Genomic DNA, 26,050 nt, shown 5'->3' with positions numbered 1-26,050 from the left:
GAGTTCTCTGGACTCTAAATCTTGGAGCATTTTAGAATTCATTTAGTCTATTTGACTGTCCGCTGTTTGGAATGCCTCAAATCCCATTGGGGAATGAAGATGGCATCTTATGATAATAAAAGAAAAACCAATGATAAAATAATTTCCCCCAGACAGCTCCTTCAGGAGAGAGAGAAAAGGAGGGTGCTTAGTTCAGTCTGGGGCACAGGACTGGGCCGTGCTGGCACCCACATATAACCCCCCCCCCAGAATGTGGGCACTGCCAGGGCACCCCCACAACCTGGCCGTAACTAGTGTGTCCATCAGAAGCACCAACTCAGTCACCATGGAAGAATCCTGAATGAAGAAGTGTTTATTATGATGATGATTTATAATCTTTGACTTATTTTCTTGTGATTTAAGCCTTAGGGAAATTTATTGATTTTCATTTGGTTCAGCAAACATTTGTGGAGGGTCTCAATTTGCGCTGGGCAATATGCAAGAGCCGGTTTTCCTCCGGAGCTTTCTGAGTACACTCTGTTATGGGGCAACATTTCCGTGTTTGTTCACTTCCTGCCTCCAGAGAGACCCTTCATAAGATGTCACATTATTTTATGTACCTATTTTGATCATTTACTTTAGGTGGAGGAGCAGCCTGAATAATTTTAGTGCTTTTAGATTAGCATATGTTGGGTTTAGATAGTATTGTGTTCATAGAAGTACAGCTTCCAACAGGTCACCTGCTTTTTTCAGGAAGGTGCAGACTTTCTTGGGTTCTGCAGGTTAGTAGCTTGCAGAGGACAATAATTCTAAGCAAGGCGATCTGCACTTTGAAAAGGCAAAATCCAAACTGTGCATGATACTTGTGATACTTTGAAAAGGCAAAACCCAAACTGTGCAACAGTGGGGCCCGGCCCAGAGACGAGTACGTTTGCTCAGTGATGATATGACCAGAACCATTCATTCCTTTGTCCTGGGCCTTGATGAATGACGGGCTTGAAATGCAGGCAGAGATCTGTAGAAACAGTGCTCATGCTAACAGAAACCAGTGGGACAATTGCTCATCCCTTATTACCTTTTTAAATTCAGCTACATGTAAAGAGGACACTGCAAGGGATCACATTGTGATTTATGTGTTGTGGAGCCTGCTGCCCTAAGATTCTTAAAACCATATTGCAAGCTTGTTTCCTTTGAATTTTGAAAAGAAAAAGCAGTATTTCTGTCCCCATTTATGAAACTGGGTGCTTAAAATGATAGCAAAATTATGATCATGATGACTTAGTTTATATTTGAAAGAGGAAATTCAGCTACATAAGATGAATTTCTGAAAGGAAATAATGTGTATGTTTTGTTTTAAAATATTCCCCATGGTGTGGGTCTTCTGCATTTTATTTTCCTGACCAGGACAATCACTTTGCAGCAGAGGATGGCTTTAGCACTGGGAAAGTTAGCCCATGACCTTGAACACCTTTTCCTCTTCTCCCTGCCTCAGCTTCTGTCAAGACTAGTTTATATAATGTCATATTATCATGTAATTATTCAAAATTGAAGGACTATAGTTTTCAAACATCAAAGGAAATTGGTATGCTTTTGACTCATACATTTATAAATGTTTCTTAGCATTTAAAAATTTCTTTAAAAATCTCTCTTGTACATACCCTCCTCCTAGAAGTCTGAGGGAAACGACTGTGCTGAGGGGGAGGTGAAAATTACTGCTACATTTGTAGCAACTTGTTTCCCCAGAGCATTGTTTTATAAAGACTGTATTTGACGTCTGCTCGGATGAATATCACATACTGAAGGTCTAATTACTTTCGTGATTTTATCACCACTGGTCAAGTAACTACACACACATTCTTTCCTACTATATAGAAATGACTTTTATCTGAGGCAATGACCTCTGTTGAGAAGGCAGGGTGAGTTTTACCATTGAAGAGGTTAAGTGATTTTTCCCCAGGTCTCATGACCACTGAGTGATGGATTTTCTTACAGACCGTAGAATCTAAGGCTTAGATCATTTATTTGACTTGGGTCCTGTCGCTCGCTCAGCCAGGAAATACACTGAACACGATACAAAAGATGGAGCGCCACAGGGCCACTGTGTGTGGACTGTTTAGTTAGTGGTTACCAGGGAAAGCCACTTGACTATTATTATTACTACCAAATTAGTTTTTCCCCTCAAGAGTTTAGGATTAGAAGACCACTGCCTAACACTTTGCCTTTACGGTTCCCAGGAGCTGAAGTGTACACTGGGCAAAATCAACTTCTAGTGAAGACTATTTGCAAAATATTTCAGTGTTCCTTTATTCACTCATCTTTAGTCTGCATTATACAAGTCAAAATAAGCCCAGTATTCCCCGCAACCCTGGGGCATGGACCCCTACACTCTCGATGTGGGAGCTCATCTGTCTGTGTGAGTTTCTCTCCCTCGACAGCATTGTCAGTCAGCAGGGGCAATAGGTTCCTTCTGGAGAGTAAATTGTGTGATCAGTCAAACTTCACATTCAAAGCCATGTTTGCCCTCTCCCTCAAAGGCCAGGACAGTGTTAAAAATTTCAGTTCCTTTCACTTTCCTCAAGTTTAGTCAAGGAGAGTCTGGTTTAAAATACAAATAGAGTATTCAATTCTGCTCCACTGCACATGGACTGAAGGTGTATATTCTAGCTTGCTTGCTCAACATGGTCACAATTCTAATATGACTTGGTAGATACTGCTTTCATTCTGTTGGAAAACAAGCATCATGACTTAATGAGGACAAGTCATAACCACTGAAGCATGTCCAAATGCTCAGTTCTGTACGCATTGTTAAACGACATCAAGTTATGTATATGTGTAAATTTATGTACATTGAATAAATTGCTCCTGTAATAATTTATTTAAAACCTAAGTAATATTCCGTGTATAAACCAATATAACCAAAGTTATGGCAACCAGTACAGTTGAGAGTTCAATGTCAAGTCCTGAAGATGCCACCCAAAGGAAAAAGTGATTCTGGAAAAGGCGGAAGTCGGAATGCAGCCTTGGGAGTGACAGTTCTGATAAGGAGCCCTGGGGTCCCAGAGGTGGTGGCAATGCTTTCAGACACATTCTGTGTGAAAAACACGGAGGAGTCAGGAAAGCCTTGGGAAAGTGAGAGTCTGGAGTGAGAGTCAGTGAAGTGGCTACCCCACACAGTGGAGACAAAGCCAGGCCGGGATGGGGCGCCAGGCTGGATGACCAGAGGGTCCGAGGTGGGACCATTTGAAGAAGCAGCCTTCGCCTCACCTGTAGGTGGGCTGGACGGGCCTGTGTTTGCAGACACTCCGGTTAAGAAGAAATTTGGGTATCATATTGTTATGGTTGAAGGGAGAAAATAAAATTGTATAGAAGACTGAAAAAAAAACAAGTGAAAATGCTTTTAGAATGCTGCAGTCTGTGAAGAGTCTTCGTGGCTACTTCCCCTTTTGTGGCCTCTAATCTGAATGGGTCTCTAAAAACACACGGAAAGGCTTTAAAGATACAGGACAGGGGAAAGGCAAGTAGCTCACACCTTTCTTTTCTCATGGTTGCTACTGTCTTCCCTTAGCTACCACTAAGTAACCGAACCCCAGCTTTTGTACCTCGTTCAGATGCAGCGCTCAGTCGGGAGACTTGAGCTTTGCGATCCTCACAGCCTATGAGTCTGTTTCCCCCGTGACAGTATGAGCTTTGTGAGGTCAGGGACTAGGCTGCCTTTTCATGATTTGATCTTCAACACCTATCATAATCTAAATTGATTGGATCCACTGATGTTTAATACCTTCTTTGGGCCAGGCTTTGTTCTAGATGCTGGTGATGGCACGGTGAAAGAAACTAATAAAGTCCAGCTGGGGCGGGGGGAGAGAGGCAGACAACTGTACTTGAACGACAATTTAAAAAAAAAAGAGACTAACAAAATTCTTGCTTTGATGGAAGTTACACTCTGGTGGGAAGATCTATGTGATTAAGTGTTTGGATGGATAGTGTAGCAGAGTGTGAAGGAGCTACAAAGATCGGTGGGGAGGCCCTTTCTGCTAAACCGACACTTGAGCCACACGGGGATGAGCTGTGTGAGTACGTGGAGAGAGGGAGTTCAAGGCAGAGTAAGAAGCAGGGGACCCTGGGATGGTTGACGTGGTCACAGAACAGTAACAATAATAAACATAAACAAAATGAGCACACCTGAGATCAGAGAGGTGTTTGTGTTAGTATTTGGGGCTATTAGCTTTATGCGTTTAATAGTGGCTTTGAGCTTGTTTTCAGCCTCTGAACGGGATATTGCCCTGACTTTGCTGGTTCTTGTGGGGCAGGGGCTTCACACTGCTTTCTAGAGAGCTGATCATTAATCCTAGGGACCTGGGACCTAACCCTTCACTCTCCCCAACTTTTATTACCTGGTGATAATGGCAGAAGGTGTCCCAGGCAGAGAATCAGTGGATATTTGAATTGCAGCTTTTGTTTGTGTTCTGCCCCAAGGGTGTCATTTTGGATCACATAGGGTATAAATGGCAGAGTGAATTTATGACAAGTGTAAGTTCTTGTAAAGGAAAAAATAGGGGGTCCCACAGAAGATGCACCATACTCCCGCATTGTGTCTTGAGCTTCCCATTGTCTATTCCAAGGCTGAGCCTTTGCAAACTATAGCATTTTTTAAATCTCTACTCCACCCAAATTACTGCATTCCCGCTGTTGACCTTGAGCTTTCTGAAATAAGCCTTTCTTCCGTCTTCTTTACCTGATTTGAAGAGTGTTAATCCACAGGGTGGGAAATATAGGTAAAGAACTTATAAATATGGAAATATTTAATATAAATATATGGAAAGTACCGAGGACAGAAAAACAAAATGAGACAATCAACCCACCCTTATTTCTCCCCCAATCACTGCTGGGGAATGTAGTCACGTTGTAAAGCAGTCTGATAGTATTTAGTGAAATTATGTGAGCACACACCCATGACTTCTCACCCAGGCCTAGGTGTACCCTATAGAAAATTCTAACAAAGGTAAAGGAATATACTTGAGGATTATCTTTCTCTCTCATCTATCTATTTTGGTAATGTTGGGAATAGTATTTGAGAATTAGAGGCAACAAGTGTCTATAACTAGGGAACTGAAGGAGTAGAATGTACAAGGTGTATTCTTAACAAGGGCACTTCGGCGCAACAAACTAGATATAAAGAAAGCAACATGAATAGGTATTAAGAAGTGGGAAAGGTATTACGAAATTAAGAAAAAAATGAGATGCACAGTCTAACATACGTTTGTAAATTAAACACATTCGTATAAACTCACTGTCTTTATAGAGAGATGGGCATATTTTAGGACATATCGCAAGCAGTTTAGGGATGGGGGTACTGGGACAAGGGAGGATTAGAAACAAGTTGGAAATTAAACTAACGCAACAATGATGACAGTGTTCTATAAACTGAGGAATATGATTAACTCACTTCCTTGCAGCTAAGTTTCAAAAAACAAGGGAAAATTGTGCTCCACTATTTGGAAATAGAAGAGTCTTTTCTGAATCTCCTGTACAGTATTATGATTCCAAGGGCATATTCCTATGGGGGAAAGAGTGTCTGGAGGTAATTCACAATTCGTTAGCATGAACTACGATGTAAAGATAACACATCTGAAGGAAAATAACGTTGTTTTCTATAGCCTATGCTTCTAGTCAGTGTGGCATGTAAAATATTTCTGCACAAAACAAAGGGCTGGTAAGGCTTGACTATGGGATATGGGGTGGGGAATAAACATAGAGGGCTGTTAACTTTTCCTTCCTTTTTATTTCTTTTTTTCCATGATGCTTCCTTGGTGGGATTTCCATTCTAGTCTAGTTCCCCACGTCTTCATCTTGGCTTCCTTCTGGGTGCCTTTACTGCAGTGATGGAACTGGCCTGCTGGGGGCACTGCTGTGCTCTTGCTAGTGCTTTTCATTTGAGATTATTTTCTTTTTTTTTTTTACATTAATACAATTTTTCTTTATTCTGAACATTTTTCTTTTTTTCTAAAACTGTATTTTAAAAAGCATGGTACTAATTTTTTGTAGAAGTTTTTAACTCAGAAATATAATCTTTTTCATGATCTACAAATTTTTTTAAAATTTATTTAATTATTTTTCAAGTACAGTTTGTTCTCACCTTTAACAGGAAGCTAAACAACAAAACAAACAAGCAAGCAAAATATAACCAAAGACCCTGAAATAGAGAACAGGCTGACAGTGACCAGAGGGAAGAGGGGAGGGAATTTACATGGACAACAACTGAGAAGGGTGGAAATGAGAGGGGGGGGGGCACGGGGGTGGGATGGGATGGGAGTATGAGATTATTTTCTTTTCTTTATTTCCTCTCACTTTCTTTACTATATCCTTAATGTTCTTTGAATGAATTGTGCTTGCTTTTCCAACTTCAGTGACACTTTACCCAATTCAGGACGTTTATGGGCAGTACTTCAGTGAGTTGCTAGAACATTTATTAATTACTTCCTTTTGCATCCTTCCTATGCCCTAGCTATATAAACTCACGTGGATTTTAGCATTTTTAAAATAGAAAGGGGGAACTGGTGGTGCTAGCTTTAAGTTCTGAAATGACGATACAGTAGATGATTCACCATTTCACTAAATTTTCTCTCTTTGACTTTGCTCCTTTTTTATTCGGGTGACACAATCTAAAACCCAGGACTCTTGAGATGTTCTTCAGTGGCTTAGTGTATAAGTCCTTCATTGAAGATCTGCTTTCTGTGTTTCTCCAGTAAGACAGTGATTACCTTTACCATCCACTAATTCTGCTTAGTTATTGGTTCCTCAACTGGTAATTACTGTTTATCTAATTATGTGGAAAGTGCTGTGTGGTGGCAGGGTGGTTAAACAATGTACCACTACAAAGTAACTGCAGTATTTTTGAGGAGTTTGTTTGACCAGAATTTATTTTAATGATAATTCATTTGATACTGAAAGAGAACAGCATCAAGTTATTTGTAGGAAAACGGCAAATGTTATTTAGTTTCACATTATATAACCTATTATAGTTTGGCGATGAAGAGGTGAAGTGTATTCTCCTGTGAAAATGAATTTGACACACTTTCCTGGTTACTGGAGACACCAGGCTCTAGGTTTTTCTGATGCGGAGGCAGTTGCACGTGTTGAGTGAGGAAGTGTCGATCTCCTCCGGGTGTGTCTTGAGGGGCAGCTGTAGGCAAGAACAGGCCAGCTCTAACAAGCACCGCTAATGCGCACTTGGGACATCGGTGTGTGGTTTCCTGCACCATGGCACACAGACTGTGGAGTCAGTCACAGCGGGGACTTTGAGCAGGAGGGGGTTCTTGTCGAATGTCAGTTTCTGGGATCTACCACCTCCTCCCCTCCAGAGGTTCTAATTCAGTAGGTCTAGGCTGAGGCCCCCAAATCTGCCCTCTATCCATGTAGACTTAAATGCTCTCCAAGTGAAATCAGGGCCTCTTTACTGTGAGAGACACCAAGCACCATGAGGACATTCGGGCCTAATGTGTGTGGCTGTGTTTGGACACCTGTGGCTGTTTCTTCTTCACTCACCCCTCCCCCAGAGTACTGCTGTCTGACGCAGGTGTTTGCCATTCCACCCTTGTTTCTTATGTAGGAACCTGTGTCATTTCTTTTCAATTTCCAAATGCATTTTCATTTTGGAAATTATTAAGCCCCTCAGTTAGAGTATTTGTCGCAAAATATTGAGACATTAATGGGTATATATCTTGGAATGTGGGGTGTGATGTATGTTATAAATGTAGATAAGGGTATTGGATTCACCAAATTCTTTTTGGAAGACATTTGGAGAGGATGGTAGGTCTTTTGGAGATCTTCATTCAATTCTGCTTTCCAAGTAAAGGTTAACTTTATTGGGCAATTACTCAGGTAGGTGAAGTGTTTTATATACATTGTCCCTTTTAATCCAACAACCTCCTGTAGAGAAGAAACATGACTATACTCATTTTCACATGGGAAAATATGGCACAGAGAAGCTAAGTAACTTTTCCAAAGTCACACAGCTCTAAACAAAATCTGGGTAATTCTGCTGTGGGGGAGGAAGAATAATTCTTTCTCTTCCTTAACAGGTTGTCGGCTCAGACACCTCCTGTAAAAAAAGATGAATTTACAGGAGAGAAACAAATAGAAATTTAATAAGATGTATACCTCCTGTATTCATGGGAGATACGCAGAAAAATAATAACTGCCCAAAGTGGCTCAAGCCGTCACTTCAAGTACTATCTCTAGCTAAAGACCAAAGAAAATGTTGGGGGAGTGGGGGACCCCAGTTATGGGAAGTTACCAGGCAAAGCACAGCAATCGAGGGTACGTTTGTTATGCAGATTTAAGTCCATGCCTTCTCCATTGATAAGAATTTCTAGAAATTTAGAGTCTTCCACTTCCAATACGGAAAGGGAGGCATTCTTACAAGTGAAGATTTCCCTTGTGAATGCAGTTTCTCAGTCTTCACAGCTTTTCTCTGTGCTGTTTCTTGACATTAATCAACCAAAATAATCCCTGGGCCAAAGACACAGCCCTCGGGGCAAAGTCTGCCCCCCTTCATGGCTCGGAGCACCTCGACCACTGCCAGAGTTGTGGGAATGTTTTTATGATTCTTATGAAAAAGAGTTCTTAGTCTGAAAGAAGGCAAATCCGTAACCTCCTGAAATCTGTGCTACAATTTCCTTCCTTTCCTCTTTGAGTCTCCCTCCCCCTCACCCCAGTCAGAGGGTGTCTGAGGCCTGATCAAAAGAATGGGGACACTGCTATGTGTGCATTGTCGGAGGCTGGCTGGAAGAAAGACAGCTGTCCTCAAAAGTGGCTCTTTTGCATTGATTTCTCTTGTGGTGAGAGAAACAAAGTAACAGAACGGCTGCATATTCCAGGCAAGGACAAAGACCTCTAGAATTAAGTGAATGCAACCAAGAGAAAACTAGGCTTTTAAAAAAGAGTGATGGTTTTCCTTCATTGGTCTACCAGCTGTAAGACATACAAATGTAACTGTATTCTTTTTAGAGGCAGGTACAGGTTACCGAGCGAGTTCCACAGAAGAGGGGTGTCAGTGAGAGAGGCCTTGCCGACAGCAGCGTGCCCATTATCCGGGCTTCCCCATGGAAGCCACCGAAATCAGTGCGTGCTTGCAGAGCAACACGGGACAGGAAAGTCAAACAATGAGGTATTTTTGTTTCATGATTTGTGAGAACTCTGTATAATCTTTTTAGCATGGATGTGAAAAACACAGACCATCTTTCAGGGAATGAGGTATTTAATATTAACGGTACTTATTCAGTATTAGCCACTTGGAACCATTTTAAAATTTAGAGAACAAATATTTTATTTATCCAAAGTTCTTGTTAAGAGCAGAATTGAAATGCTGATCACATCAACCATTTAATAAGGCTTAGGCAAAAAATTTTACTTGAGTCCTTCATTTGGGATTAAAGTATACTTAGTTTATAATGCAAATTTGTATGAAAAGTTGCAAAATGTTTTGTGCTTATAATGATTTTTAAATTGTGTCATTTACTTTACAATTGGCTTATAATACACATTGCTGACCAGTGTGAGGGGGAAGAAAAATTTCCTTGTTTTCCCTCCTAGTTTTTCTAGCTGGTGTAATGTTCAAATGAACATGATACAGATTAACAGGAGAGAATAACCCAATTATTCACATATGCGCATACAGGGTTCCACAAGAACTTGGGGTCTAAGGGCAATTAGGCTCATGCCATTCTGTGTGGGGAGAGGAAGGCAGAGGTCTGGGACTTCAGAGGAAAGCAGGCAATCCACAGGTAGGTGATAAAGAGCAAACAAACCCTTACTGGGTCACACAGACAGTGGAGCACAGAAGGGAATTGAGTGAACAGACTTTATACCTTTGTCCCTGTCTCCTGCCCGCCCTTAGTTCACTTTAGACTAAGGTGGCAGCTGCCTTCTAGGAGCAGGTTTTTCTACCTACAGTCCTTTAGCCAGGTAAGGGGGAGATGAAAAGCTCTTCTTGAGTTTGTTGGGCTTTAATGGTCTTCAGCTTGAAATAATCTGCATGCCATAGAAGCCCATTCTTGGGAAATTTCGTTCTGAACCCCTTCAGTTTCTTAAAAATAACTGATCAGCTTTAAATAATCAACATCCCCCAAACTCTGCTTTTCCTGACCAGATTCAAAGTAAAAGTTTCTTTAGTTGATTTCGGTGTGATTCTTTACATCTGCTAGGAGGGTACACTTGAAACTTGTTTCCATGATTTTCTTATTTTCAGAGTTATGTTAAAAGATAAGCTGAGCATGTTAAAACCTATGAGTTTAACTAAGCGAAACTTGATTCCAATCTGGCAGTGCCACACTGGAAATGGTTAGGAGCCGTCTACCTATAGGAACCAGGGAAAAGGCTTAGAGTGAAGGCGTGGAAACAAAGAAAGGAAATTACTTGGTTGGTTACAGCTTCTTGCCTAGTTAGCTGTTCGTGATTGGCTCTCCTTAGGTTTTGAATTCATGACCTCCAGGTATTTACAAGCTTAGATTTGAGTTTGCTTACTTAGCTCACTGTAGCCTTTGAGCCCCTCACTCTGATGGCCTCCTTGTTTGATTAATTTAGCAGCAACAACTCAGGTTGTTGGGAAGAGGCATTGTCTTTTGGTTGGTTAACTGGTGAGTGCAATGGTGGATCAATGAAGAAGCTGAAAAGACACACCACCTTTAACTTGTTTCACTGTAACAGATACTTCTGAGTCAGCGAAGGGGGCCCTGATTTTTAAAGGCTTGTCTTGATTCCCTCTTGGTGTTTCAGGGTAGGACTAGCAATGTCTAGAATTGCCCCTACCTCTGCATGAGAAACTGTGCGGTTTAAAAATTTGTTGGTTAGCCTGGCTTCGGCCTGGAGGTTTGCATTTGTAATAACTGTTGAATCCTCCCAATGTGATTCACTCTCTAGATGCTTTCACAAAACATTGTCTGAAGCACACTCTGTCATTTGGTAGTGCATGCTTAGCTGTTACTTAGATGAACCGGTGATAATGGATGCTTTTTCTTTTCTTTTAAGCAGGCAGTCGATTTGCAAAAGTTAAAAAAAGAAAAAGACCTTTCCCCCATTTATGTGGCATACAGATTTTTTCCCCAATGATTAATAATTTAAGTGCTAGGCTCCCTGCAAGTCTTTCATCACGTGCACTGTAGAGACTGGATTACATTCTGCTGTGAGCATTGCTACTGTAACAGTGTGAATTGCACTTTTAATTTTTCTTCCCATCTGACAGCATATCTAATTACACTTTGCAAAATCTGTTTTAAATGATACTTAAATCAGATCTAAGCTACTGTGAATGATATGACTATGAACATAGGGGTGCATATATTCTTTCAAATTGGTGTTTTGGGATTCTTAGGACATATTCCCAGAAGTGGGATCATTGGATCAAAAGGCAGCTCCATTTTTAATTTTTTGAGGAAACTCCATACTGTTTTCCACAGTGGCCGTGCCAGTCCACATTCCCCACAACAATGCATAAGGGTTCCCTTTTCTCCACATTCTTGCCAGCGCTTGTTAGTTGATTTATTGATGGTAACCATTCTGGCAGGTGTGAGGTGATAGCTCATTGTGGTTTTAATTTGCATCTCTCTGATGATTAGTGACGTTGAGCATTGTTTTCATATGTCTACGGGGCCATCTGTATGCCCTCTTACGGGGAGTATTTATTCAGATCCTTTGCCCATTTTTCTAATTGGGTTGTTTGTCTTCCTGGTGTTGAGTTGTGTAAGTTCTTTATATATTTTGGAAATTAACCCCTTATTAGACATGTATCATTCGCAAATATGTTCGCCTGTACAGTGGGTTCCCTTTTCATTTTGTGGGTGGTATCTTTTGCTGTGCAGAAGCTTTTTAGTTTGATGTTGTCTCATTTGTTTATTTTCCTTTTGTTTTCCTTGTCATATGAGATATATTAGCAAAAATATTGCTATGAGAGATGTCTGGAGTTTTATTGCCTATGTTTTTTTAAAAAATATATTTTATTGATTATACCATTACAGTTGTTCTATTCCCCCCTTTCATTCCCCTCCACCCGCACACTCCCTCCCCCACCATTCTCCCCCCCTTAGTTTATAACCATGTGTCTCAAGTTCTTTGGATTCTATATTTCCCCCACTATTCTCGCCCTCCCCCCCTATCTATTTTCTACCTACCATCTGTGCTATTTTCTGTGCCTTCTCCCCACTTCTCCCCCTCCCACCCCCCTGTTTCTAACCCTCCATGTGTTCTTCATTTCTATGGTTCCACTCCTGATCTAGCTGTCCTCTTGATTTGCTTTTGTTTTAGGTGTGGTTGTTAATAACTGTATGTTTGCTGTCCTTTCACTGTTAATATTTTTCATCTTATTTTTCTTAGATAAGTCCCTTTAGCATTTCATATAATAAGGGCTTGGTGCTGATGAACTCCTTGAACTTGACCTTATCTGAGAAGCACTTTATCTGTCCTTCCATTCTAAATGAAAGTTTTGCTGGATAAAGCAATCTTGGCTGTAGGTCTTTGGATTTCATGACTTGGAATACTTCTTTCCAGCCCCTTCTTGCCTGGAAGGTCTCTTTTGAGAAATCTGCTGACAGTCTGATGGGTACTTCTTTGTAGGTGACTGACCCCTTATCCCTTGATGCTTCTAGGATTCTATCCTTCATTTTGGTCTTGGCTAATGTAATTATGATGTGCCTTGGTGTGTTCCTTCTTGGGTCCAACTTCTTTGGCACTCTCTGAGCTTCCTGGATTTCCTGGAAGTCTATGTCCTTTGCCAGACTGGGGAAGTTCTCCTTTATTATTTGTTCAAATAAGTTTTCCACTCGTGGCTGTTTCTTTCCCCCTTCTGGTACCCCTATAATTCGGATGTTGGAACATTTAAAGGTGTCCAGGAGGTTCCTAAGCCTCTCCTCATTGTTTTGAATTCTAATTTCTTCATTCCTTTCTGGTTGGATGTTTCGTTCTTCCTTCTGGTCCATTCCATTGATTTGAGTCCCAGTTTCCTTTCCATCACTATTGGTTTCCTGTGCATCTCCCTTCATTTCAATTAGTTTAGCCTTCATATGTTCCTCTAATTTGTGACTACATTCCTCTAATTTGTGACTATAATCTACCAGTTCTGTGAGCATCCTGATAAATAGTGTCTTGAATTGTGCTTCTGAGAGGCTGGCAATTTCTCGGTCGCTTAGTTATTGCCTATGTTTTCTTCTAGGATTTTTATGGTTTTGTGACTTACATTTAAGTCTTTTATTCATTTTGAGTTTAATCTTGTGTATGCCCAAGGTCCCATTAGTAAATGAGTGGATAAAAAACTGTGCTACATTTATACAACATGGTACTATATGGCTGTAAAAAAGGAGGAAATCTTACCTTTTTTGACAGTGTGGATGGACCCAGGGATTATTGTGCAAAGCGAAATAAGCCAGTTAGAGAAGACAAATAGCATATGATCTCATTATTTGTGGAATTGAATGAATAAAATATATACACATTTCCAAACAAAATAGAAACAGAAGCATGGATACACAGAACAGACTGGCAGCTGTCAGAGGGGAGGGAGGAGGAAGTGAATGGATGAAAGAAGGTGAAGGGATGAGCTAAAGATCATATATGTGTACTCATAGACGCAGGCAATAGTGTGGTGAAGGCCAGAGGGAAGAGAGGGGAGTGGGGTGGCTGTGGGCAAAGGGGAGGGGAGGGGGACATCTGTAATTGTGTCAACAATAAAAATAAAGTTAAAAAAACAATACTTTAACCACTGAAAAATACTTACAAAAAAGCAAAGATTAAATAGACACTGCAAATTGTATCATCAAATCATCTTAATTCAACCACTTTTTTTCGCTGCATTTGAAATGTAATACATGTTTTGTTCTGACTGAGCTAATCTTCAACAAACCTGGAGTGACCAGGAACTTGGGATTAGAATGTTCGTGAGAGATGAGAGAAGGCCTTTTCGTGCTTTGAAGGTATTCAGTCACTTCATTTACATATCTGAGTACTTGGAAATGTTTTTCTACCACTGACATTCCTTTTGAATTTTCTTAGACTTACACATTTGGCAATAGTAGTGAGTAGGAAAGGAGAATATTCTGTTAATTACACAGAGATTGAAAGATTCAGTCACACATCTCTTAATGGCAATAGGTCGCATTTCTTTTTCGCCCTTTGTCTTGCTTGGTCCTTTTCTCTTTCTGCCCTCATTTTTTTTTTTTTTATACAGAGGGTAAGGGAGGGAGAGAGGCAGAGAAATGTGAATGTGTGGTTGCCTCTCATGTGTCCCCTACTGGGGACCTGGCCCACAACCCAGGCGTGTGCCCCGACTGGGAATTGAACCAGTGACTGTTCTGCAGTCCAGTGCTCCTCCATCCACTGAGCCACACCAGCTTAGATGTTTCTGCCCTAATTCTTAATATTGTTAATGTAATAGCTGGTCTACTCACTAGAGCTTCATTATCCTTACATACCTACTCCACATTCTGTTGTTTTCTCCCTTTTTTATTTTGGAGCATTCTAACAAGCATTTTTATTATATCAGTGGAAGGTCTTCTTCCAGACACCTAATGATTTTGATGACTATTACAAACTGTCCTGTAGGGTAACACATTGGTTTTCAAAGCTGATTGTACATTTGGAGCTTTAAGTAATGACTGATGGCTGGCTCCAGACCCTCCGAGATGATAATTTAATTAGTGTGGGGTTCAACTAAGGTTGGGGGTCCTTAGAACTGCTCAGATGACTCTGAGAGGTAGCAAAGTGTGAGAACTGCAGGGCTAATCTAAAGGGCTAATCAGGCTTTCTTTAAGGTAGTGGTGTCAAATACATTTTCATGGGGGGTGGGGCACATCGGTCTTGTGGTTGCCTTCAAAGGGCTGAAATCATTTTAGGTCTATGTAACTGTAATTACTCCTTAACTGTTAAGGAGTTGAAATTACATTTGGCCCTTTGAGGGCAACCATAAGGCTGATGTGGCCCCCGGTGGAAATGAGTTTGTCACCCTTGCTTTAAGGAATTCTCTGTTAACACGGTGGTTTCTAACTTGCCTGCCCATGGGGATCACCTGGGAGCTTCAAAAAAATAATACTGCCTGTGCCTCACTCACAGAGGTTGTAATTTAATTGTCTGGATTTGGAGCTTTAAACAATTCCCATGCGATTCTTATGTAAAGACAAGTTTGGGAAACACTGTGTTATTCTATAATTTAAAAAAGTCTAAATGATATTTGCGAAGGAAATCAGAGCTTATATGTGTTTGCAACATGTACTCTTGGAGGATGTGAACTTGATTAAAACAAGATATGCAACATTCTCCTAGACTGCTAGTGATATATAAGTAAGAAGATTGGAGGCACTTGGAACTCATAACACTTTTGTAGGGCACTTTTAATTTGCACTCATATGTATGTTCCTCAGTGGAGAAATGGACCCCAATGAACTTTTTTCTTGGTCTTTTTATACTTTATTATTATTATTTTAATTTTAATTGTTGTTCAAGTACAGTTTTCTGCCCTTTATCCCCATCCCAGCCCATCCCCCAGCCCTCCCAGATGCCCTCCCATTTCCACCCCCCTAGTTTTTGCCCATGTATCTTTTATACTTATTCCTGTAAACCCTTCCCCTTTCCCCCTGAAATTCCCTCCCCTCTCCCCTCTGGACACTGTCAGCCTGTTCTCTATCTCAGTGTCTTTGGCTATATTTTGCTTGCTTGTTTGCTTTGTTGTTTAGGTTCCTGTTAAAGGTGAGATCATATGGTTATTTGTTTTTCACCACCTGGCTTATTTCACTCAGCATAATGCTTTCCAGTTCCACCCATGCTGTTGCAAAGGGTAGGAGCTCCTTTCTGCTCCACAGAATTCCATTGTGTAAAAACCATGTACCATGGGTTTTTGATGCACTCATATACTGATGGGCACCTAGGTTGCTTCCAGCACTTGGCTATTGTAAATTGTGCTGCTATGAACATCGGGGTGCATAGGTTCTTTTGGATTGGTATTTCAGGGTTCTTAGGATATAATCCTAGCAGTGGAATTGCTGGGTCAAAAGGCAAATCTATTTTTAGTTTTCTGAGAAAATTCCATACTATTTTCTATAGTGGTTGTACCAGTTTGCAATCCCACCAACAATGAACTAGGGTCCCCTTTTCCCCACACCCTCTCCAACATTTGTTGTTTGTTGCTTTGTTTATGATGGCCATTCTGACTGGTGTAAAGTGGTACCTCATTGTGATTTTAATTTGCATCTCTCTGATAGCTAGCGATACTGAGCATCTTTTCATGTGTCTCTGGATCCTTTATATTGGACCCCAGTGACTTTTACTAACAGTATCTATACTTTATCTTTGATAGATGTGTAAAAACAAGCACTTTTAAAAATGGGTTTATGGGTTTGAAATGGAAGGAACAAATTGTTCTTTTCTACAGTTTATGTGATTATTTTTATCTGGGGTGGTAACAGAGTAAGGGTTCTGTTTTCTGGCGTTAGTGTTGGAATGGGATATTGAGGTATGCGGGAAAATCCTTTCTAAAGTCTGGGTGATTTGATTTGGGTCCCTAGGTTTCTGCGTCAGGCAGATTCTTTAGTTCCTAATCATGTTTTAAACTCTCTGCAATCCAGTTGACCCCAGTTTCCTGCTCACCTCTGTTATAAAAAAACAAAATCCAAGTGAGTAAATTTAAAGATCAAAGTGGCTTTATTTCAGTGATTCAGGAATTGGGCAGCCTTTCATAGTCAGAAGGGGGCAGCACAAGGAAGGAGAGGGTCACCTCGCTTTCCTGAGGCAGATGAGCAGGGGTCTGTCTGGCAGATGACCTCCCTAGGGCCGACCGGTGACGATTATACTGCTGAAGAGGCTGAGCCTGCACTTCGGTTGGTCTTGGTTTGGTGATTTGGTCTTAGAACAGGTGACTCCATTTGGCACCCTGTTACTTTTTTTAATAACTTCTACTTTCCTGAGATATTTGCTTCTCTCTTTTGAAAGGTCATCTGCTGCTGCCCAGCTGCTTCTCCAGATGACGTGCTGCTGCCATTAATCTGTTTCCAATGACCAGATTTTTTTTTTAGGGTACCGGTCCTTTGATCTTTGAAAAGAGGTCATTCTACTTGTTTTTCCTCTATTACAGGTTCTTCTGTCCCCCCTCTCCCCCTGCCCATTCCTTTCCCATTTCTAGCTTCCTTGAGTTATTCAGACCTAATTCTTTTATACCATGTTTGTCAGACATGGTTTAAGCAAAAAACCAGAATTCACTCTGAATTTCTAAGTATGAAGACATTGGTACAAGAAGGTAGGACTCATACAACTTTGGGAGGGCTGGAAAGGTGAAATGATCACCACTTGGGTGTATCTGCTGGTTAAACCAGCTTGAGGTTTTCCCTTCTCTCCTTTTCCTTCTTTATAGGCAATGCCGATGCCCTAGTCCAGCTGTTTAACCTTTCATTGAATCACCTTCTATTCCCCTATTAATTTCTTTTATCATAACAACAAATAGCACCAACAGACTTTGAATAGATTCAGAGTATTGTATAGTTTACCACACTCTGTGTGTCTATCTGCTTCCTTCCCATCATTCAAGACCCAGATACTCCCTCCAGCATTTTTCCCCCCAGGAGGACTCTGATCACCTTTGCCCATGTGATTTTAGAATGAGTGTTGTATAGCCATTGTGTTTGTGCCTTTGATTTCCACTCCTTATTTTCCTCTGCTTTTTATACCCCCCTATTTTCTTTTCTTCTTTTAAGTTTATAATGGCATGTTTAGCTATATCCAAAGAATTTTTTTCTATTTTCATTTATGTAGAACTAATGGGTCATGAGACATTGTGGGTTACTCTCTCATTTTTGAAATGCAGATATGCAAGAGAATATTCTTTAGCCTGCTGTTTTTAACCTATATATAATGAATCAGTGAGGACTATTTTTTCATCTCTTCAAATGCTCTTTGAGTTCTTTTCTCTCCATTCCCACTGCCAGCATTCTACACCTGGTGTTCATGATGATTTTTGCAAAAATTTGCTAACTGGTGACTCTTGTCTCTGCAACCACATCTCAATAACTCCTCTCTTCTGGTCCATGACAGTCATTTAATGCATGTTTGTTAACCAGTGAATTATAATAACTAATGAATAGTGCTTCTATTATATCATTTTCTTGTGGTAAAATGTAGTTTTTGTTACTGCCAAACTTTGACAGTTATAAAGTTCCTCAGACTCTGTGTTTCATCTGCCATTTAATTCTGTTTCTTTAAACTGATTTTACTTATTTATTGAAAGAGGGGAAGAGGGGGAGAAAGAGAGGGAGAGAAACATGATGTGAGGGACGAACATTGATCAGCTGCCTCTTGTATGCATCCTGATCGGGGTCTGAACCCATGACCCCGGCATGCGCCCTGTCTGGGAACTGAATCGGTGGCCTTTTGCTTTGTGAGAGGATGACCAACCAACTGAGCCACACTGGGTTGCCATTTAATTCTTAGCACCAGAACTTTTTTTGGCTCAGTTCGTTTATTTCTTATATTCAAGATGTGTTAACCCTCCTTTGTTGACTTAAATTTTGCCTGTGCTTTTCAGCCAGTTTTGTTCTTACCACATTTAACAAATTACAGCTTCTGACACTATATTTTTTCTGAGGTAGCTATTATTTCTAGCAAGTGTAGAATCTGGGAAACAAAAAATGTTCAGATGTAATAAATTTTACTAAGATCATTGGATTCTTCCATCAATTTGAAGTACCTAGCAGTTTTAGCTGCTGTCAGTTCTAGTCTGTTTGGTTGATACCTACCAGTGATCTCTACTATTATCAATTAAATCCTTGATTTTTAAATTATGTATTCTTTATTCTTAGCATCAAAATAAAAAGAAAGGACATTTTATCTCATATATATGTTTATATACACACACACACACACACACACAAAGAGAGGAATTTGTGTACCTAGGGTTAACATAGCAGAATAAAAATATTCTCAGGGTTGAAATGGTAGGGTCAAAACTTCTGTTTTGACTCTATGCTCCTAGCTTGGCTGTTAAGGTCTTTAACAGTCTGTATGTTCCCTTCCTGTCCTATCTCTGACCATATATCTTTATTTGCCCCTTGCTTTAGCTATATTGGATTTATTGATATCTTGTGAACGTATTACAACCTAATTTTCATGCATTTGTGCCTTTGGTCTGACAATTCCCTCTGTATGAAACATCCCTTTGTCTTGTTTGCCTTGTGAATTGTACTCTTCTACAAGCAAGGCCAAGATCAAATGTGTATTGAGTTCTTGATCCCTCAAGCTCAGTGAATATTGCCTTCATTTGTGCTGTTATATTGTCATTTTTGTATCCTTTAAGAAGTATTCACCACATTTTGTTATACATCTTTTCTCTATTAGACTGAGTTAATCGCAGTATGTCTTGATTTATTTTCCACTAAGTACCTAGTAGATCTTTTACTAGAGATGCTTTCAGATGTATGTCTTTTATGCGTTGCCCTGTTACACAACACATAAAATCAGAGTTTGGCAAGCAGACCAGGTCCCGTATTTTTAAACTAGTCTAACAGCCACAAACTGGCTTAGGATTCTCCTCTGTAGTCATTGGGTATGTCTCCAGACTGCCTATGTCAAGTAGTTACTTTTCGTATCTTTTGTATAGTCTCATTAATGGACAGTAGAAGATTTGAAATTTGAGAAGAGGAAAGAGTCTAAAGTAGCTCTTTAAAAAGGGATCTTTTTTAACCTTAAAACTGGTTAGTACATGAATATATCTTTTTTTCTTAATAATAAGAAATGTGTATTGTTCAGTCATAAAGCACTTATTGATTATTTATGGTAGCATTATTATACTAGAAACCCTAGAATACACCATCGCCATCAAGATATTTCTTGAGTTGAAGGGCATCTAATTCACCTAGAAGGAGAGGAGAAAAGAGATAACAGTTGACAAGCATTTCCTGTGCGATAGTTACTGTCTTTTGTATTTCATATACAGAGTTATTGTTAAAACTCACAACCATACTATTTCATTGATGAACAAACGTGCTTCACAGTAGTTAATGAACTCACTCAGGGCAGCCCAGCTAGTGAGGGGTGGAGAGAGAAGTTGAAGTTAGCCAGTTTTATGTGTCTCTAAAGCCAACACTCCGTTTCCAGATATCATCTCCAGTAAATGTGAGAGCGTATAAAGATAAGAATTTTAGGGCAAATTTTTTTAACTTCTTTTTCCCTATCAGTTTCCTAATATAGCTAGTTGAACTAATTATCTTCACCCAAGCATTGTTTCAGTGATTGACTAACATAATATGTGAAAAATGATTAGCATAGTGATTGGGACAGAGTAAACTTCTCTAAATCGGAAGCTACTGTAATTATTACCATGATTAATCACACTACATCTGAGAAACTAAAAGAGTAAAGCAGACCTATATAGAGCCAGACAAGCACAATGAGCTGATTGTGGGGTTTGAAACCGTGGTGCTGAGGTTGAGGCCTGTGTTCTGTGTCTCGTGTCTCTGTTTTGTGTAGTGGCCTACAGGAGCAAGCAGCTTTACTGTGCATGATTAAGGAGGATAAAAATGTAGCCGAAGCACAAGTTTAATTTACCACAATATATGTGTAGAGCACTAAGGGGGCTCAGAGGAGGTGGTCCTTGGCTTGAGGAATGGCATGAGTTAGGGAACATCAGGGATACCAACAGGGTCATTGTGTAAGTGCTGCTAGAAGGCTTATGGAAAATATGCCGTGTAGGTAAATGAGAGGCCCAGGAATTGGAGCAAGTTGTATATGGAAGAAGAAAATGAGGTCGGCACATCATAAATGAGGTTTTTAAAAATTTTACTTTCTAAGTTTTAGCCCTCTGTACTTCCACCTGGAGGAGCAGCTAATGTGGAAAGGAGATACAGGGAGCATGTTTTGAACATGTTTTAAACATGTTTTAAATGATAACAGGGTGCCCACTAAGTGAGGGATACACGTTGAACCCACAAGGCAATCTTATTATTCAATGCTCGACCCCCATGGCATTACCAGGCCAGGACTTAGATTGCAAAAATATGGGACTGCAGACCTGTTTATGGGTTTCATCGCTTGTGTGTGTATCATAGACGGACTCTTCTTTATTGGAGAATAGATGACAGTGGTGAATAAATCATCTTTATCTTCTCTCCCCATTGATATAATACTACTCAGAAGCAGGAACTCCATAAATTCTGACTTATCAGTTTACTTTTTTTCTGAGATATATTTACTCCTCTTGTCACTTCTAGATTGCTTTTCAAGTTTTCAATGGAAATATTTGGCATTTTAAAGGACCACACTTCTGTGAACATTGCTTTGAATAAATGAAGGAGTCGGGCCATCTTTTACTTCAGTTTCTAGCACCTTGCACTCTTACAGGGGGGAAGAGCTGTGCCATCCTGCGGGTGCTTCTTGGTGTGATGTAGGTTGCGTGCTGGGCATGTTTCGTTCACCGATGGAAGGAACAATGGCGGGCTGGTGTGTCTTCTGGCATCAAATGATCACACTAGATACATTTGGATGGTTCTTAGATTCCCTTTAACTTATCTTTTACAGTTACATTATTGCATTTGAGAACTTTGAACTTCCTCTGGTAGAGGACCTCTGTAGAATATGGGTGTTATTCTCAGTCTTTGTCACTCCTCGGGAACAAGCCAAGTTCTTGCATTTTTCTTTATAACCCAATGGGCCTAGCATAGTATTTAGGTTTAGCAGGTGATTAATTGGTGTCTCTTGATTGAGTTAGTGCTAGTTATAGTACACATGCTGTTCTAAATACTTAATAGAATATACGTACAGAGAAAAGGTACACTTAAATGTCACCTTCTCACTGACACCGAGATCAAGACCCCTGTTAATACAGCCCCTTAGCAATTCTCCCTTTCAATTTGAAGCAATGTGAAATTTATTTGTAATATGTAAATTTTTTCTCCATGTCCACAGAGGTATTATTTTTCTACATGTCTACTGATCACATGTAAACTTAATGAACAGAATATATGCATAGCAAAAGATACACATAGAAGAGTGACCGTTTCTTTGACTGGCAAAACACTAGGGATTACAACTTATTTTTGAAATTTCCCACTGTCATGTTGTGAATGTGTCCAGATAGTTTAAAACACTTCGGATGAATGAGAAAGTAGGAAGATAGAAGTTGTGTTAGCATAACTGCACACGAGAACAAAATGAGCTCCATTCCAAGCATCCTCGAGATGGAACTACACCATGCAACATGCATTAGTTTCCTCGGATGCTACTGGGCTGAGCTCTTTTCCAGTTAAATTCCATGAATATTTATTGCACATTTGCTCTATGCTCAGCCATGGACTTTCTGATGTGGATTATTAACTCACAGCCATTAGATTAAAAAACCCCAGAAAATAGCAAGTGTTGGTGAGCACGAGGAGAAATTGGAATGCTTGAGCGCTGTTGGTGGGAGTGTAAAATGGTGCAGCTGTTATGGAAGACAGTATGGTAGTTTCACAAAAAATTAAAAATATAATTATCGTGTGATCCAGTGATTGTACTTTTTGGTATATATCAAAAAATTTTGAAAGCAGGGTCTTGAGATTTTGTACACTGTGTTCATAGCAGCATTATTTATAATAGTCAAAAGGTAAAAATAATCTGTGTCCATCCATCGATGAATAAACAAAAATATGGTATATACAGTGGAATATGGTTAAGCCTTAAAAAGGAAGGAAATTCTGACATATGCTACAACATGGGTAAACCTGGAGGTCATTATGGTAAGTAAAATGCACTAGTCACACACAAACACATGAGAACTAATACTTCAATTTCACTTAAATGAGGTACTTAGAGTTGTAAAAGTCATGGATGTAGAGAGCAGACAGGTAGTTGTCAGAGGCCTGGAGGAGAAGGGAATGGGTATTTATTCATTTGTTTATTTGTTATTGTTCAATTACAGGTATCCTAATGTTTCTGCCATTGCTCTCCCCTGCCTTACTCACCACCCCCAGCCCCGCTCCCTCAGTCAGTCCCCCCCACCCTGTTGTCCATTACCGTGGATCCTTTATACATGTTTCTTGACTAGACTCTTCCCCTTCTTTCCTCCTTATTCCCCTCCCCAGTCCCCTCTGGTCACTGTCAGTTTGTTCTTTACTTCAGTGTCACTGGTTCTATTTTGCTTGCGTGTTTTGTTTATTCGGTTCTGCATATAGGTGAGATCATATGTTATTTGTCTTTTACCACCTGGCTTGTTTCACTTAGCATAATAATCTCCAGTTCCATCCATGCTGCTGTGAAGGGTGAGATTTCCATCTTCCTTTCTGATGGGTAGTACCCCACTGTGTAAATGTACTATAGTTGTTTGATCCACTCATTTAATGATGGGCACTTAGGCTGCTTCCAGCACCTGGCTCATGTAAATAATGCTGCTATGAATATAGGGGTGCATAAGTTCTTTTGAACTTGTGATTCAGGATTCTTAGGGTATATTCCCAGCAGTGGGACCACTGGATCCATAGGCAGTTCCATTTTTTGGTTTTCGAGAAAATTCAATATTGTTTTCCACAGTGGCTGCGCCAGTCTGCATTCCCACCAACAGTGCACTGGGGTTCCCTTTTCTCCACAGCCTCACCAGCACTTGTATAAATTGGTGGTTGAGTTTCATTTTTTGCATTAGTTGTCCAGCTCTCCCAGCACCATTTATCGAAGAGGCTATTTTTACTCCAACATGTCCCCTTTGTTGAATATTTTTTAAGACTTTATTTATCTTTTAGAGAGGAAGGAAAGGAGAGAAGGAGAGAAATATCAATGTATGGTTGCCTCTCATGGTTGCCTCTCAGCTGGCCTGCAACCCAGGTATGTACCCTGACTGGGAATCGAACCAAGATCATGTGGTTCACAGGCCTGTGCTCAATCCACTGAGCTACACCAGTCAGGGCCCCTTTGTTGAATATTAATTGACCGTAGATACATGGGTTTATTTCTGGGCTCTCTACTCAGGTCTATTGATCCATGTGTCTGTTATTATGCCAGTACCAGGATATTTTGATTATAGGGTAGTTGTTATTTAATGAGCCTGAAATTTCAGTTTTTCAAGATGGGAAGTTCTGGAGATTGGTTATAGAACAAAGTGAACATACTTAACACTGATGAACTGTATGCTTAAAAATGACTAAGGTGGAAAAATGTGTATTTTGTATATTTTACTGCCTCCCCAGATGATTAAGAAACAGTTCTACCCTCAAGTGTTTTGCAGTCTTTTTCTGGTGATGAACTGAATGAGGTTTTACTTATTTGAGCGGAAAACTAAAGGAAGAGTAGGAGCTAGCTGAATACAAAGAGGAGAAGAAAAATGCACTATTGACCACTTTACATGGAGAAACTAGATGCTTGGGTGGCCAAAGCTCAGAGAATGAGCCAGGCAGACACTGGTGTCAGGTGCACCGTGAAAGGAAGGTGGGTTCCCTGTTGTTCAGAAATTGCTAGGGCACATTATGAATTTTAGCCTTCAACCCAAAGACTTGTATTTATTGAGTGTAATTGAATATATCTCTGATGTGGTGTTCTAGGCATTGCACAATTTCATGCCACTCTCAGCTTCCCATAGTTGGGGCCACTGACCTCCTGCTTGCAACCTCAGTTTTGTTACTTCACGGGCCCCTTCTGCCTGGGTAAGGAGTAATAATTCCGTGATGTGTCAAAAGGCTCTTGGAAGTAGTCCATCCCTGATAATTGAATTTACTTGTTGCTCTGAGTTTCAGACCCATTCTGGATTCTAGTGTTTTCTCCCCCCACCAGTTTTATTGGTGTAAAATGGACAAATAAAATATTTAAAATGTATAATGTGATATATAGATATATATGTATGTATGTATATATATGGTGAAAAGATTTCCCCATTGAGTTAATTAACACATTCTTCATTCCACATATTTATATTTTTGTGAGAAGGTGTAAGTTCTAAAATCTTAGAACATTTTAATTACACAATACTGTGATATTAACTATAGTCACCATGTTAAACATTAGCTCCTCAACCTTATTCATCTTAAAACTGAAGTTTGTACACATGTAAATGATACCATACAGTGTTTTTCTTTCTCCTATTTTCCTGAAGATTCACCCATGTTGCAAATGGCAGGATTTTCCTTCTTTTTTTTTAAGACTGACGAATATTGGATTGGGTGTGTGTGTGTATGTACAGTGTGTATGCACATCTGTATTTCACACTTTCTTTATCCATTCACCCACCGATGGACACCTGGCTTGTGGCCGTGTCTTGGCTGTTGTGACTCATGCTGCTGTGAATGTGAGGCTAGAGCTCTCTCTCTGAGATCTTTATTTCAGTTGTTTTGGACATGCATTCAGAAGTGGGGCTGCTGGATCGTATGGTAGTTCTCTGTTTAGTTTCTCGAGGAAATTGCATATTGTTTTCTGTAGCGGCTGCACCAGTTCACACTCTCACCAAGAGTGTATGAGGGTCTCCTCTTCTATGCATCCTTGGCAGCATCTGTCCCCCCCCCGCCGTGTTTAATAATAGTCATCCTAACAGCTGTGCGGTGGTCTTTCATTGGGGTTTTGATTTGCTTCCCTGATAATTAGTGAAGACCGGCACCCTTTGATGTACCTGTTGGCCATACGTATGTCTTCTTTGAAAAGATGTCTATTAAGGTTTTCTGCCCATTTTGAAATTGGACTATTTGTGTGTTTTATTTGTGTGTTTTTCTGTTAAATTTTCTAACTTTCTTATATATTTTAGGTGTTCACCCCTTATTAACCCCTTATTGGATGTGTGGCTTACAAATATTTTCTCTCTTTCTGTAGGTTGCCTTTCGTTTTGTTGATGGTTTCATCTGCTGTACAGAAGCTTATTTGCATGACATATAATAGTTGTACTTGTTTATTTTGTTTTCGTGGGCTTAAGTATTTGAAATAAATTTGCTGGCATACTATTGTACAGCAACTTTTTTTAATACATAAAAGAGTAATCTCTAAAATAGTGATTAAGAGTATAGTAAGTCCATAAGCCAGTAGCAGTTGTTTGTTATCAGTTATTATGTACTGGTTATAGTGAGAAGTGCTCTATTTTGGTATGACTGGCAGGACAGTAGGTTTG

At 40.0% G+C, this 26,050-nt stretch overlaps 1 protein-coding gene and 1 pseudogene across 1 annotated transcript in view; both read left to right on the top strand.

The window, feature by feature from the left end:
- Window positions 1-26,050, top strand: part of TAFA2 (TAFA chemokine like family member 2) — a 443,544-nt gene that overhangs the window by 198,826 nt on the left and 218,668 nt on the right. The window lies entirely within an intron of this gene.
- LOC118998711 (peptidyl-prolyl cis-trans isomerase NIMA-interacting 4-like) lies at window positions 2,928-3,335 on the top strand (annotated as a pseudogene).

This window comes from Sturnira hondurensis, unplaced genomic scaffold (genome assembly GCF_014824575.4).
Source record: "Sturnira hondurensis isolate 20B ecotype Veracruz unplaced genomic scaffold, ASM1482457v3 Scaffold0014384, whole genome shotgun sequence".
Lineage (NCBI taxonomy): Eukaryota > Metazoa > Chordata > Mammalia > Chiroptera > Phyllostomidae > Sturnira > Sturnira hondurensis.
Note: the sequence above shows the minus strand (reverse complement) of the source record. Positions and strands in the feature narration are given on the sequence as shown.